General features: G+C 39.6%; 1 protein-coding gene and 1 pseudogene across 1 annotated transcript in view; one reads left to right on the forward strand and one right to left on the reverse strand.

Moving 5' to 3' along the window:
- Inpp4b (inositol polyphosphate-4-phosphatase type II B) overlaps positions 1-10,346 on the reverse strand; it is a 939,536-nt gene that overhangs the window by 390,957 nt on the left and 538,233 nt on the right. The window lies entirely within an intron of this gene.
- LOC108491335 lies at positions 1,500-2,332 on the forward strand (annotated as a pseudogene).

Here is a 10,346-nt window from a genome sequence, read left to right on the forward strand (position 1 = left end):
CTTCCGAGTTCAAAATTAGTACCTGCAGTGGGTGCTGCCAGTGCTGGTGTGGCTATTTCCTTTTCCTTTTCTTTTCTTTTTTTTTCTTCTGATTGATTTATTTTTATTTTGTGTGTATGAGTTATTTGTCTGTGTGTAGATAAGTGTACCATATACATATAATGCCTGCAGAGACCAGAGAGGGCATTGAATTCCCTGGAACTGGAGTTACAGGTAGTTGTTCACTGCCATGTGGGTGCTGGAAACCAAACCAAGTTCCTCTTCAAGAGCAGCTTGTGCTCTTAACTGTTGAACCATCTCTCCAGCCTTTTGCAGTTTTGTGAGTTTCATATTTTCCTTCCAACAATGTGTACAGCAGATATTGAAGTCCCCATTACAGAACAGCAGAAGTTGAGATAACATCCCCCCCAAAATAGATTGTCTATACAGTCTCTAGAAGATCTGAGGCTAGAGTTAATGGCCTTAAATTCAGTGTCTTCTGCTCTCAATGAGCCGTGTTTGTAAAGATATCTATGAGGGTAACAAAGACTTGTGTCCTTGATCCCAACTGTGAAATACCTTTGATATTGTTGCTTTCAGCACTATAATAACCACTTTCTCACAGTGAGGGACTCTTGTTTACACATCCCTTGGTGATGTTTTCAAATGCTTCTTACAATAGAAGAATCAATTTCCAGTTGGCATCATCTTTTCTCTGATACATTCTTATGCTGTAAGTTCAATGTCAAAGAAATAAAACCAAAAAGAACAACTATTGATTCCTATGTATGCTCAGGGTGGCAGAAGAGGAAGGTAATATTGCTCCATCTGTAAGGCATGCACTACCTGTAGACTACGTTAGCTGAAAAGGTTCTCTGTATAGAGAGAACATTTCTCTGAATATTATCATTGCCTTAGGGATAGCTTGAGCTTTCTTTCAGCTACAAATTAACTTGAGCCTAGGATTTAAAATGTAAAACTGTTCATAACACACACACACACAAATGAATATTAATACACGGCTCATATATTAAGTTATGTGTATGTGTGAACCACAACCACAGACTGGAGTTTCCAAGATGAGGCCCCCTGTTCTCTAATGCTCTGAAGCCTGAGCAATTTAGTGTGCCATTACTATGTCTCAGCTAAACTCTGAGAATAACAAAGTAGTTACAACACAGGCTTCAAATTCTGAGCAGTGGCAGGTGCAATTTATCCTAGCATTCTATTCAATATTTTCTTTGAAATTGTTTTCACAAATAGGAAATGTTAATATGAAAAGCAGTCCTTTCTTCAAAAAACTTAAGTGACGATTAAAGAAAAAATAAATAAATAAAATCAGTAGTCTTTCTGCCTGTTGACGTGGCCGAGGAAGCATCACTGAAGCCTCCTCATCTCCTGCAGTCATATCTAAGTCTGAGTCGCCGAAAGAGCCCAGACAGTTGTGGAAGTTCTTCATCGGAGGACTGAGCTTCGAAACAACCGATGAGAGTCTGAGGAGCCATTTTGAGCAATGGGGAGCACTCACTGACTGAATGGTCATGAGAGATTCAAACACCAAAAGTTCCAGGGGCTTTGGGTTTGTCACGCCACCGTGAAGGAGGTGGATGCAGTTGTGAACACAAGGCCACACAAAGTAGACTGAAGAGTTGTGGAACCAAAGAAAGCAGTGTCACGAGAAGACCTCAAAGGCCAGGTGCCCACTTAACTGTGAAAAAGATCTTTGTTGGTAGAATTAAAGAAGACACTGAAGAACATCATCTATGAGATCATTTTGAACCGTATCGGAAAATTGAAGTGATTGAAATCATGACTGACAGGGGCAGCAGAAGAAGCGGGGCTTTGCTTTTGTCACCTTTGATGACCATGATTCTGTGGATAAGATTGTCATTCAGAAATACCATACCGTGAATGGTCACAATTGTGAAGTCAGAAAAGCCTTGTCAAAGCAAGAGATGGCTAGTGTTTCATCTAGCCAAAGAAGTCGAAGTGGTTCTGGAAACTTTGGTGTGGTCACGGAGGTGGTTTTGGTGGCAATGACAATTTTGGTCTTGGAAGAAACTTAAGTGGTCGTGTTGGCTTTGGTGGCAGCCATGGTGATGGTGGCTATGGTGGCAGTGGGGATGGCTATAATGAATTTGGTAATGATGGCAGCTACTTTGAAGGTGGTGGAAGCTACAATGATTTTGGCAATTACAACAATCAATCTTCAAATTTTGGACCTATGAAGGGAGGAAACTTTGGAGGCAGAAACTCTGGCCCTTATAGTGGTAGAGGCCAACACTTTGCTAAACCACGAAACCAAGATGGCTATGGTGGTTCCAGCAGCAGCAGTAGCTATTGTATGGCATAAGGTTCTAGTTACCATCAGGAAACAAAGCTCAGCAGGAGAGGAGAGCCAGAGCAGTGACAGGAAGCTACAGGTGACAACAGATTTGTGAACTCAGACAAGCACAGTGATGGCAAGGCCCAGCTGCTGCAAAGAAGACATGTTTTAGACAATACTCATATGTAAGGGCAAAAAACTCCAGGACTGTATTTGTGATTAATTTTATAACAGGTCATTTTAGTTTCTTCTGTTCTGTGGAAAGTGTAAAGCATTCCAACGAAGGATTTAATGTAGACTTTTTTTACCCATGCTGTTGATTGCTAATGTAATAGTCTGATCATGACGTTGAATAAATGTGTCATTTTTTAAAAAATGTGCTGTGTAAAGTTAGTCTACTCTGAAGCCATCTTGGTATACTTCCCCAACAGCGTGAAGTTAGAATTCCTTCAGGGTGATGCCAGGTTCCATTTGAAATTTATTTATGATTGCATGGGTGGAGAAGCCAGTGTCTTCGCAAACCTTGGTGTAGTTGAACTGACCGTTACTATTGTGACCTTAATGAGTTTCACCATGGAAGGGTCACCCAAGCAACACCACAGAATTATTTGTTTATAAAAAAATGGTTGTTGGCACACCCTATGCAATATCTAAATTGAATCATGGTACCAGATAAAATATTAGATGGGAATGAAGCTTGTGTATCATCCATTATTGTGTGTAATCAATAAATGATTTGATTCTCTTGAAAAAAAAATCAGTATATAAAATTTTACCAATCAGGATAGACCCCATACCTAGTCAAATAAATTTCTATGGCACCTTCCAAAAGCTGATGTCTTCACTGTGGTTCAAAACTATGACTCCAATTTGTGTGAGGGACCTATCATTGTAAACTCACACATTGAATTCCTCAGGACTATGATACAAGGAAAAGTGCTGATACAGCATTTAGTTCTAACCCCAAGGAGCACATCTTAAAAGATTCCTTGATTCAGTGCCTTATACAACCAACCATGATGGGCTCTTTTTTCAGCTACAAATGAATTTGAGCCTAAAATTTAAAATTTAAAGCTGTCTTTAACACACACACACACACACACACACACACACACACATACACACACACAGCCTTGTTAATATTAATGCACAATTCTTTGTGATGAAGAAACTGATGCCCCTTAACATTCACCAGTGCAGGCCCCCACCTCTTGCAGGGGCACACATGAGTTTTTGGTGAGTTTAATAATAATTTTCACCTGGACTTAAATATAGGCCCCAATCTGGCTGTAATTATCATTCCATTCAAATGACTCCAAAGAAAGCCCATGTTTCTTCAGAATTTTCTTTTGTTCTCACTGTGCAGCATATATAAACTTAGGTTATTAAAAGCTATTCCTAGCCAAAGCAGACAAACCTTTGAATAACTAGCTGCTCTTCTTTTCAAAAAAGAAGAAATATTTTGGCAATGTATCACATTTCAGTTTTGCTAAACAAAGCATTAACAAGAATCCAAGACAAGACACATGTCCCCAGTGCCTACATTGGACTGGTTAAGAGCTTGCCTCCACCATGCACCTGCACAGACAGCTGTGCCAAGAGGACTGCAGTGCAGACATACAGAACATTGCCAGCCAGGCAGACACTTAAAGGACTAAGCCACCAAGCAAATGGCAACAGCTGCAGAGAATTTCAACATGAAAGGAGTGGGACAAAGATTCCAGAGTCAAGGAAAGTAATACGAAACAGAAATAAGCTCTCTCAGTTCAGGGTTGCAGTTTCACTCCCAAACCCCAGACGTTTATCAGTTATCAGGTTATGTAACTGGTAGGTAAAAAGATAAACACCCTAGGTCTACTTTGAATCATGAATGAATTATAGTTCACTGACTAATAGCACAAAGTGGTGAGTTCCCACTTGCTACTGGAGCTCTGACAGTCTCTCATAAACTTCCTCCTACTTGGTCCAGGGAGTTTTCAGGTGCTTCAAGAAGTATCAGGATGACTACCACTTTTTTATCCTTTGTGCTGACTTGCTTGGGGATATTTTCATTGACAGGTTTCATTGCATGGGGACGGACACTGGCAGTAGGTCCTCATATTGTAGGCCCAAAGCTCCCAGTGAACTCCCATGTGTCACTTGACCACAGTGGTTTCTCCCGGGGTAACTTTGAAAGTCCTTATGTATGTATGAAATCTTCAGAATTCAAAGATGACCCTCCCATAGGACAACGAGCTCTGTGTGGAAAATGGTGATAGCACTCATCCTTTAAGTGACTTTGTTCATTTTGTTTCATTTATTTTCAAGAGGGAGCTCTTTCAGGAACTATGTTAATATGACGGTTTTGTTCTGCTATTATTTTATTTCAGATTGGTCTTTTTCTTTCACTTCTTCTCCAGCGTCTAAGCCATTCCATCTAAGGTATCGATCCTTCCACATTTTTCTACATAATTATAATAAGCCTATACAGTGTATATTCTGTAAATGTAAATACAACATAGATATGTAGAGGCACTCTTTAACATTAGTCTTTTTTAATTTTAAAAATATTTCATTTATTATTCCCACTTTATGTGTACACATGTATATAAGTACACCCATGTTCTGCAATGCATGCAGAGATCAGAAGAGGGAGTCAAATTCTCCTACAACTGAAGTTTATGAATGGCATGGTTGTTAGCCACCATGTGGGTCCTGGGAATCAAACCTGGGTCCTCTGCAAGAGCAGCCAGGGCTCTTAACTGCTGAGCCATCTCTCCAGCCCCCTATCATTAGTTATTTTACTTATAGCCTGGTGTGTGGCCCATACCAGCAACCTTAGCACTTGGAAGGTGGAGGCAGAGGGATCAGGAATTAAAGGATGACCTTAGCTGCATAGCAAATGTGAAGCCAGACTGAACTAGAGAATAGATCTCAAAAACTAATAGTTTTAGGGGCTGGAGAGATGGCTCAGCAGGGAAGAGCACTGACTGTTGTTGCAGAAGACCTGGGTTCCAACCCCAGCACCCACATGGCAGCTAACAACTGTCAGTAACTCCAGTTCCAAGGGATCCAACAGTCTCTTCTGTCCTCCATGGGCATTTCAGGATGTGGGTGCATTCACCTACATGCAGGCAATACACGCATACACATAAAATAAAAACAATAAATAAATTTTTTAAGTAATAGTTTTAAAGTGAAGTGCTGCAATGTTTTCTGCAGCATCTTGTTTTTCTCAATTATATAACACCAGACGTTTTTTTATGAGGTACACTTTTAGAGCTCCAACTCATTCTATTCTTCTGTGTAAAGACCACCATAAGCCAAGCCTCCTGGGTCCTGTTGCCAGCACCTTTCCTGGGTAAGTCCAGCAGCACCCACCATGCCTTGACTCTCCCAGCCTCTTTCACCTTCCCAGCTCTGCCTCCACCTCTCTCCTCCTACCCTGGCTACTGGCCCATTTCTTGTCTTGGCACCTGAGACTCAGGAGCTAACCTCTCGGCCCAGAGCCACCATTGCTTCCTGATCCTTTGCATCCAGACCAACCCAGTTCCTCCCTGTGGTCCCCAGGAGCCCTCTGGGCCTGGTCCTGCCATCACGGCCCTTTGCTTCCCTGGACTGCATGGCATCAGATGTCCTGGTGCCTACATCTTTCCTGGGTAAGTCCACTGCTCCCACCATGCCTTGACTCTCCCAGCCTCATTCAACCCCCAGCTTCCCTCCTAGCCTGGTATTACCATTTCTTGTCTTGGAACAACAGACTACTGGACTAACCTCTAGGCCTAGAATCCCCACTACTTCCTGATCCATTATGCCCAGGCCAACCCAGTTCCTCGCAGTAGTCCCCAGGAGCTGTCGGGGCCTCTTCCTTCCCCCACCTCCCTTTGCATCCCTGGGTGGCATAGTCACCAGCTGCCCAAGGCCAGTGTCTTTCCTGGGTCCTGCTCCCAGCCCCCAAATTCCTGAGGGCATCATCTTTCTGGGAAGGATCCAGACTTTAGGAGAAAGCCTGAGATCATCTGAGCCTCATCTCAATTGGGCCTCAGTGGGAACTCCTGAAGACAAAAGCAATCTGGCCACTCCAATATAAAATCAAAAGAGAGAACTTGAAGCCTAGACCAACCAGCTTTTCACACCCAAAAAATAAACCACAAAGGAATATAAAGTTTACAAAAAGAAGCAGATCTAAACTCAACAAAGGAAGGTTTGAGTCTCACACAAGAATCAGAAACTACAAAAGAAATTCACGTCAAAGTTACAGAGAAAAAATAATAATATGAAAAACCAAAATAATATATGCCCACCAAGCACCAAAAGTCCTTTAGAGGAGTACAATGAGAGCCCCCTAGTGAAAACACAGGACATGGAACTCAAATGAACAAATACAAACATGACAGAAGAATTCAATGAATTTAAAGACCACACAAAGAAATCAAAGAACTAAAGGAAGATAGGGATAAATTTGTGAATGAATTAAGAAAAAAGTAAGAAATACTGAAGAATACTCAGGTTAAAATGAAAAAAGAAGTGAAACACTCAGTAAGCCAATTAGAAACTACAGGAGAAAGCCTCACCAATAGGATGAATGAAATGGAAAGCAATATCAAGACTGGAAGATAAAGTAGAATATTCCACTTTATATTCCACTACTGAATATTCCACCCAAGCACCAAAGAATATATTTTCTATTCAGTGCCCCATGGAACCTTCTCCAAATTGACCATATATTGGGGCACAAAACAAAGCTCAGCAAATACAAAAAGATTGAAATAATTCCATACATTCTATCAGACCACAACGCCATAAAGCTTAAAACCAACACCTGAAGAAGCCCTATGAACCACACGAACACAATGAGATTAAACAACATACTCCTGAATGATGAATGGGTCAAATGAGAAATTGAGAAAGAAATAAAAGTATTCCTGGAACTAAATGAAAAGGATAATACAACACAACAAAACCTCTGGGACACACTGAAAGCGGTCATTAGAGGGAAGTTTATAGCACTAAGTGACTACATTAAAAAAATAGGAAGGAACACACATAAATGACTTAACATTGCAACTCAACGCACTTGAAAAGCAACAACAAATGAAACCCAAACCCAGCAGACAAGAAGAAATAACAAAAATCAGGGGAGAAATTAATGAAAGAGAAACAAACAAAACAATACAAAGAATCAACGAATCCAAGAGCGGGTTCTTTGAAAAGATAAACAGGATTGACAGACCCCTAGGACAGTTAACCAAAAGAAAGAGCACCTCCAGATCAACAAAATCAGAGATGAAAGGGTAAACATCACAACAGACACCAAAAAGATCCAGAATATTATAAGGGCATACTATAATATTCTTAGTATAAGGCATTAGATGAAAGAGACAATATAAATTGATTTAATTACCCTCTTGATTTTTTTTAATTGTTGAAACTTGACTTTAAGTTTACTGCTGAAGAATTAAGCATATATTTAATTTATTTAAACCTCCCTTCACCCACAAAGAATTTGAAGTGCACTAAAGACCTAGGAATCCTAACAACAAACTGAACAGTTTTGATTTTCTGCTTACTCAGAGCAGTCTTAGATTTTTGGATGCAAAGAATTAGATGGAGCGCTTTGAAAGCATGAACTCTGCATTCTTAAATTTTAAAGTTTTGGGTGACTTCATGGTAATGGCTCCATAGTACTAGGTGATATTATTCTTTCACAAAGGAACAAAATTCTCTTTACTTTGCAGAGTGTTTACATATATTTTATGCATTACGATCCTCAAATATTTTAATAAATATAAAATATAATTATACTGTGTACAGCTGTATAGCTTATTTCCCATAATAACCCCCCAATTCCCCACTGTTTTATTGAATATCAGTTTCTTGATTCCCCACTACACATAAGTTTCTTTGGCCTCTCTTGCCTTATTTCAGGGGTTCAGGTGCCTGGCCTTGCCTAGCAAGTTACACTCACCTGCTCACATGCACTGTGGATTTGCCTCCAAGACTATGCATACCTATGTCCCTCCATCTTCAAAGCCCCAGATACAGTCATTGCTGATCTACTTTGGTACTGCTTTCTTTCTTTGTGCTCTTTATTACATTTATGTCTAGCAATGCTTCCTTGAGAAAGGCAGCAGAGGTGTTTTTATCCCCCAGGTAGGCAAAACCTCTGGGACTCAGAAAAATTAAAAATTGTATTCAAAATTAACTTATAAGAAGATCAGGGGGGCTGGAGAGATGGCTCAGTGGTTAAGAATACTGACTGTTCTTGCAGAAGACCTGGGCTCGAATCACAGCACCCACATGGCAGCTAACAACTGTCTGTAACTCCAGTTCCAGGGGAATCTGACAGCCTCTTCTCTCCTCCATGGGCATTGAAAACATGGGTACACTTACCTACATGCAGGGAATAAATGCATAAACATAAGATAAAAATAATAAATATGGGAAAAAAAAAGAAAAACTAAAACCTATATGCGACTAAATTTGAAAACTTAAAGGAAATGGACAGTTATCCAAAAGCATGGGAACCACCAAAACTAAACCAAGAAAAGAATAACAGCTTAGACAAATGCATAACAATAATACAAAACGTCCTGACTAAAAAAAGGCCAGGACCAGATGGATTTACAGCAGAATTCTAGAAGATATTTAAAGAGTATCTACATCCATTACTACTTAATTTATTCAGAAAGAAATGGAGGGAGAATTTCCAAATTCCTTCTATGAAGCCAGTATCACTCTAATACCAAAGTCAGGTAAAGATACAACCAAAAAAGAAAACTATAGACCCATATCCTTAATGAACATAGATGCAAAAATTCAAACAAAATACTTGCAAACTGCATACAGACACACATCAAAAAGATCATCCACCATGATCAAGTCAGCTTTATTCCACAGATTCAGGGATGGTTCAACATACATAAGTCAAAAAAGGTCATAAATCATCTAAATGGGCTCAAAGACAAGAACCATACGGTCATCTCAATAGATGCAGAGAAGGCATTTGACAAAATTCAAAATGCATTTGTGTTCAAAGCCTTAGAGGGAATTGGAATGGAGGGAATATACCTCAACATAATTAAAGCCATGTATAACAAACCCACATCCAACATCATTCTAAATGGAGAAAAACTGGAAGCATTCCCACTGAAATCAGGAACCAGACAAGGCTGTCCACTATCTCCCTCCTCTTTAACATAGTGCTTGAAACTCTTGCAAGAGCAATAAGAGAGAGAGAAGGAAATTAAAGGAGTAATAATTGGAAAAGAAGAGATCAAATTATCCCTTTTTTGAAGATGGTATGATATTATATCTAAGAGACACCAAAAATTCCACCAGAAAATGAGAAATTATTAACAATTTGAGTAAAGTGGCAGGTTACAAAATTAATCTACAAAACTTCATAGCCTTTCTATATACCAATAACAAGCAATCGGAGAAAGAGTACACAGAAACACTCCCCTTCACAAGAGCTGCAAAAAAAAAATAAATAAATATCTTGGAAGAAACTTGACCAAAGACATTAAAGACCTCTACAATGAAAAATTTATATCTTCAAACCAAGAGATTGAGGAAGACATTAGAAGATGGAACGACCTCCCATGCTCATGGATTGGAAGAATTTATACTGTGAAATGACCATCCTACCAAAAGTCATTTATAGATACAAGGCAATGCCAATCAAAATCCCCATGACATTTTCCACAGAATTGGAAAAAAATCCTAAGATTCATATGGAAGAACAAAAGATCATGGATAGCCAAAAGCAACCCTGAGCACTCAGAGCAATGCTGGGGGGATTACTATCCAGATATTAAACTGTATTACAGAGCTATAGTCATAAAAACAACATGGCACTGGCAGACAAATAGACCCATAGATCAATGAAACAAAATTGAAGACCGAAATATGAGTACATGCAATTTCATCTACATGATATTTGACAAAGGGGCCAAGAACATTCACTGAAGGAAAGACAGCATGTTCAGCAAATGGTGCTTGCAAAACTGGATCTCCACCTGTAGAAGAATGAAACTAAACCCCTATCTTTCACCTTGCA

Source organism: Nannospalax galili, unplaced genomic scaffold (genome assembly GCF_000622305.1).
Source record: "Nannospalax galili isolate Female #2095 unplaced genomic scaffold, S.galili_v1.0 scaffold359, whole genome shotgun sequence".
Taxonomy (NCBI): domain Eukaryota; kingdom Metazoa; phylum Chordata; class Mammalia; order Rodentia; family Spalacidae; genus Nannospalax; species Nannospalax galili.